This window comes from Sarcophilus harrisii, chromosome 3 (genome assembly GCF_902635505.1).
Source record: "Sarcophilus harrisii chromosome 3, mSarHar1.11, whole genome shotgun sequence".
Lineage (NCBI taxonomy): Eukaryota > Metazoa > Chordata > Mammalia > Dasyuromorphia > Dasyuridae > Sarcophilus > Sarcophilus harrisii.
Window position 1 is genome coordinate 135,461,752 of NC_045428.1, and position 5,508 is coordinate 135,467,259.

General features: G+C 36.3%; 2 pseudogenes; both read left to right on the top strand.

Annotated features, from left to right (window-relative positions):
• The first annotated feature begins 2,601 nt into the window (after positions 1-2,601).
• Positions 2,602-3,523, top strand: LOC100933141 (annotated as a pseudogene).
• Positions 3,524-3,831: 308 nt separating this feature from the next.
• LOC116419016 lies at positions 3,832-5,201 on the top strand (annotated as a pseudogene).
• Positions 5,202-5,508: the final 307 nt, after the last annotated feature.

Sequence of the window (5,508 nt, forward strand, 5' to 3'; positions counted from 1 at the left end):
AAAGAGATGCAAAAGATAACTGAAGAAAATCACACATCAAAATTTAGAACAGAGCAAATGGAAGCTAATGACTTTTTGAGACAGCAAAAATGAATCAAATTAAAAATAATGAAAGAAATGAAAGAAAATGTGAAATACTTCATTGGAAAAACAGCCATCTGGAAAATAGTTCTAGAAGAAACAGTTTTAAAATTATTGACCTACCTGAAGGTCATGACCCAAAAAAAAAAAAAAAAGAGTCTAGATAGCATTCTACAAGAGGTCATTAAAGAAAACTGCCCCAATATTTTGGAAACAGAGGGGGAAATACTCATCAAAAGAATCCATCATTCACCTCTGGAAAGAGATCCTACAAGGAAAACCCCAAGAAACATTGCTGTAAAACTCCAAAACTATAAGCTCAAGGAAAAATATTGTAAGCTGCCAGGAAAAAAAAATTGAAATATCAAAAAGCAAAAGGATTACCTAGAATCTGGAAGCTTCTACAATGAAGGAGGGCCTGAATATCATTTTGCTGAAGACAAAGAACCTTGGATTACAATCAAGAATTAACTAGTCAGAGAGAGTCAGCAACATCTTTCAGTGAAGGAGATGGAGCTTCAATGAAGAAAAAACTTGCAATTATTTCTATCAACAAAACAGAACTAAGCCAAAAATTTAATCTACAAACACAGAACTGAAGAGAACCTTAGAAACCTTAGAAAGATAAACAAGGGGAATATATCTATATAAAAGTACATATCTATATTCTATATTCTATAGATTAAATATATTAAATATATATCTATATTCTATAGATAGAAAATATCTTCTATATCTATCTTCTATCTATCTATCTATCTATATAAATAGATAGATTTTTTTTTTTTTAAAGATTAAACTGTTAACATACTTAGATGGGAAAAACACTGAGGCAGACAAAGGGGCATGGCATGAACTGAGGGTGTGGCTGTGGAATGGACTCTCATGTGATGACATCAAAGAAAATATAGTAAGGGGTGGGAAAAGTCTATACTGGAAAAAGAAGAAAGGGAAGTTATAATGAGTCAATTAGTTCACATCAAGGGCCTTAAAAGATTTATTACAATGGAGGGAAAAAAGGGAGGGAGATGAGCAATGTTTGAAGCTTGATCTCCTCAGGCTCTAAGAAGGAATAACAATCATTAAGTTATGTATAGAAATTTATTTAATTTTATAAAGAAGTAGGAGAAGAAAGAAGAAAGGAATAGGGAGGGACAGGATAGAAGGGAAGGCAAAAACACTAGATAAAAAAAGATAAGAGAAGGGAGTAAGGGCTTATAGAAGATAAGGTTGTGGGTAGAATGGATTAAAATACTATTAAGAGAAAGTGGGAGGGGTGATAGGAGATAAGGCAGTAGTAGGTAGGGTAGGTAAAAATCACAAGACTAAGGACAGAGTGGAAAGAGAGAAAAAACTTTATACAGGGGAGAAAATAAGATGGCGGGAAATACAGAGTTGGTAATCATAACTCTTAATGTGAATGGGCTGAATTCTGCAATGAAACAGAAGCAAATTGCAGAGTGGATTAAAAAACAGAATCCCAGAATATGTTTATAAGAAGCACATTAACATAGAGAGACACATACAGAGTAAAGGTACAAGGCTGGGAAAAATAAAAGGAAGTAACATGAACAGTTAGCTCATTATAGACATTTATCTTACCTTACAGAACATTAGGTGGGAGGAATGGAAAGAAAAGAGAGGGAGATAGGAATAAGGATAAAATAGAAGGCAAGAGTAGAAGGGGAAAGAGGAAATGAAAAGGTGGGCAGCTAAAAAGGGAAATAGGGGAGATGGAAGGATAGTGATTAGAAATGAAACACTGGAGAAGAAGGAGAAGATGAAAAGAAAGAAAAGTTAATAGTGATAAATTTGATGAGGAAAATGCACAGTTTGTAATCATGACTATGAATGTTAATAAGATGAATTTTCCCATAAAATGGAAATGGATAGTATAGTGGATTAAAAATAATAAGTGACAAGAAAGAAATTAAAGAGATGAATACAATTTTAGAAAAGTTAGATATTATAGGCCTCTGGAGAAAGTTGAATGGGCATAGAAAAAATATACCTTTTTGCCTTAACAGCATATGACATGCAAAAATTGACCATGTAAGAAGGCATAAAAACTTCACAATCAAATGCAGAAAGACAGAAATATTGAATGAATTCTTTTGCAAAACAAAAAATAATGTAATAAAGGGTCTTGGAAAAAGAGAGTCAAAATTCTTTGGAAACTAAGTAATCTCATGCTAAAGAATGAATTAAAGAACCAAGAAATTATAGAAACAATGATTTTATCAAAGAAAATGACAATAGGGCAGCAAGTTGGAGCTCTAAGGAGGTAGTGGTGAGTACTAGGTGTTGGCTGCTGCAGAGACTCTCTTGAGCTGAGACTTTCATCCAGTCCTTAGCCCCCTTCTTCCTTCCATCCCCCATTTTGTTTTCCACTCTCCTAGCCCTACCCTCCACTCCTTGTCATCAGTCCCTGAGTAGGCAGCTGCAGCTGCACTGCTGAGGGCTTGGTGATGATTTTCACTTCTCCCTCTCTCTTCACATCTCCCCAAATCCATCCATTAATATTATTCTTTTGAAGACTCTTCTTGGTCAAGCGCCAAAGTAGAGAGTACGACTGCAGAAGAGGGTACTTCTCATTTCACTTCTTTTCCTAGCAGGAGAGGAAGCAGGGGTGCATCTTAGTACTATCCCAAGAATGCTGGCATTAGAAAATTTGGGGAAAAACCCAGGGCAAAATGCTCAGAAATGGATCTCTGCATGAAACATTAGACCACATAACTTTACAGCAAACAAATCCATAGAATAATAATAATAATTATAATGATAATAATAAAGACATGATGCAATCTTCAGGATAGTAAGAGGCATACTAAATAAACTTACTCCTGAAAAGTCTGACAAACTATTCTTTGAGCTTCTCAATGTGGGTGTAGAGTCTAAACTCATCTTAAAAGGGGTCCTACTGCTGATCGTGAATAAAGTCCCTGAAGAGCCAAAGTATAACTGACTGTCTGCTCAACTATGTCTTTGACTGGCAGAAGACAAAGCAAACTTTGATGACCTAGCAACTGAGGATCAAACAGAACAGAAGCGAAGTATAACATTCAGACACCTTCTAATTTGTAAAATAAAAAATGAAATTTAAAACTGAACCAGACATGTTGATATGTTTGGCAAATGTGATCACCCTCCCCCCCACTTCTTCCTGAAGAGAAGGAAATAGAGAACCATTGCTAAGATCAAGGTTTGGGGGAACATAAAATTCATTGGAGAAAATTGACAAACATAATCTTATTTATGAATCTATCTTTCATGAGTGCATCAAACACTTTTGGAAAAGATATGGGAAAGGATTTGGAGTGCCATGTTATCATGATGTTGCGAGATGTGGATTCGATGCAAAGCTTTTCTTGAAAATTGATCAAAGTCAATCAATTAAATCTGTCAAGATTCAGCAAAAGAGCTAGGAGATTTTATTCCTGCTCTTATGGTTCAAGGGATAAGAAGTGATTTTTTTCCTAGAGGGAATGTTTATGCCACCTAGGATAAAACTCGGCAAGGACCCACTTGGAGGATTTGCTGATATATTTGGACAATTTCCAGGTAGCAGAATTAGGTACTAGTCCAGGAGTTATGCCAGGATAGATTTTCACTCACCATAGGAAATCACTGATCAAGTCAAATCTTTAATGGCCATGGGGGTCATATCATGCCTCCTACACAATCCCAGATTGAGATGGGACACAAAAAAGCCAGGGATTAAGCCAGTAACCAGAATCAGGGACTCTTATCCAGATGCAAGGGCAGTCAAAGGATATGCCACCTCGGTTTTCTAAGAAAGAACAGCTTATTGCAGATGAGATTAGTTTGAGGCTTGCTCAATCATTCCTAATAAATGAAAATCAAGGGCCAAATTTTCAGCACCAGATAACCATGATTCTTCCCAGTGTACAGCACTTACACACTCAAACACCATCTCTGGACAGATTACTCAGGTGGCCTCAAAACTAATCCACTATTTATTCAAGAAAAGCCTGCCAAAAAAGCCTCCACCATTTAAAAACAGAACAAAACAAAACCAAAACTATAACTGAAGCTGGAGTGACAAAGTATCTGAATAGTAGGAATGCAAATGATACTATCAGTAGTGTACTGGAAATCAGAACCCTAAGAAACTTTCTCTCAGAGATTTTAAGCAAAGTAATTATCTAATTACTAGAGGACTGATGAAGAAAAAAAAATTGCTTTGACTGGTTTATTCAAAGAGGAAGGAATATCCACTACTGACTTTATGAAGGCTTTCCTGAATGTATTGGATCAGTACCCAAAATTTGAGGTAGACATCCCTTTGATGAAATCCTATGTCAAGCAGTTTGGAACTCTGGCCATTCTTTAAGACTTGGTTAGCATTTTAGAGCTAGCACAAACACTGGAAAGCAGTACTCACTTCCCTTTCTTCTTATTTTGCCTTCAACAATTAGTGGTTACAGGCTCATGAATGGTTAACGGAACTTTTCCAATAAAGCAAAGTCAATATGCAGAAAATGCTATTAGAAATTGATCAGAATAAAGATTGAATGATGGAGATTTTGGAGGGAAGAGGACTTAGTTTTTTGTTCCCACTTCTCAAACTGGAGAAGGAACTGTTAAATCAAATAAAGTTGGATCCATCTCCTCAAACCATGGATAAATGGATTAAAACCAACATTTTCCCCAGATGTCATGTAGACAAGGGATTTGTGAATATTTTAATGACTTGCTTCTTGCAGCATATCTCTAGGGAAATAAGCCTATCCAATGAGGAAATAGATTCTTCTTCTATTCCTTTCAAAGAGCAGTTGGAACAGGACAAATAACCCCTTCTCTCTTTCAAGCCAGAAGTACAGAAGTTTCTTCAAGTGGACCTACAGGTTAGTGCCCTGTATGTTCTTCAGGTGCACTGATACAATAACAACTTTCATAAAGGCATGTTACTGGCCTTCTTTGTTCATTTCTATGATATGGGAATAATTGAAGAGGAAGTTTTCCTGGCATGGAAAGAGGATATAACCAAAGAGATTCCAGGGAATGGCAAGGCTTTATTTAAGGTCAACCAACAGCTCACTTGTCTGGAAACTACTGTAGAAGAAGAATTAGAAGAAGCAGCTGCCTAAAGATCAGCCAAAGCCTTAAAACTGTGCAAACAACGAATGTTTGTGGCAGCCCTCTTTGTAGTGGCTAGAAACTGGAAACTGAGTGGATGCCCATCAGTAGGAGAATAGCTGAATAAATTGTGGTATATGAATATTATGGAATATTATTGTTTTGTAAGAAATGACCAACAGGATGATTTCAGAAAGGCCTGGAGAGACTTACACGAACTGATGCTGAGTGAAATGAGCAGGACCAGGAGATCATTATATACTTCAACAACAATACTATATGATGACCAGTTCTGATGGACCTGGCCATCCTCAGCAATGAGATCAA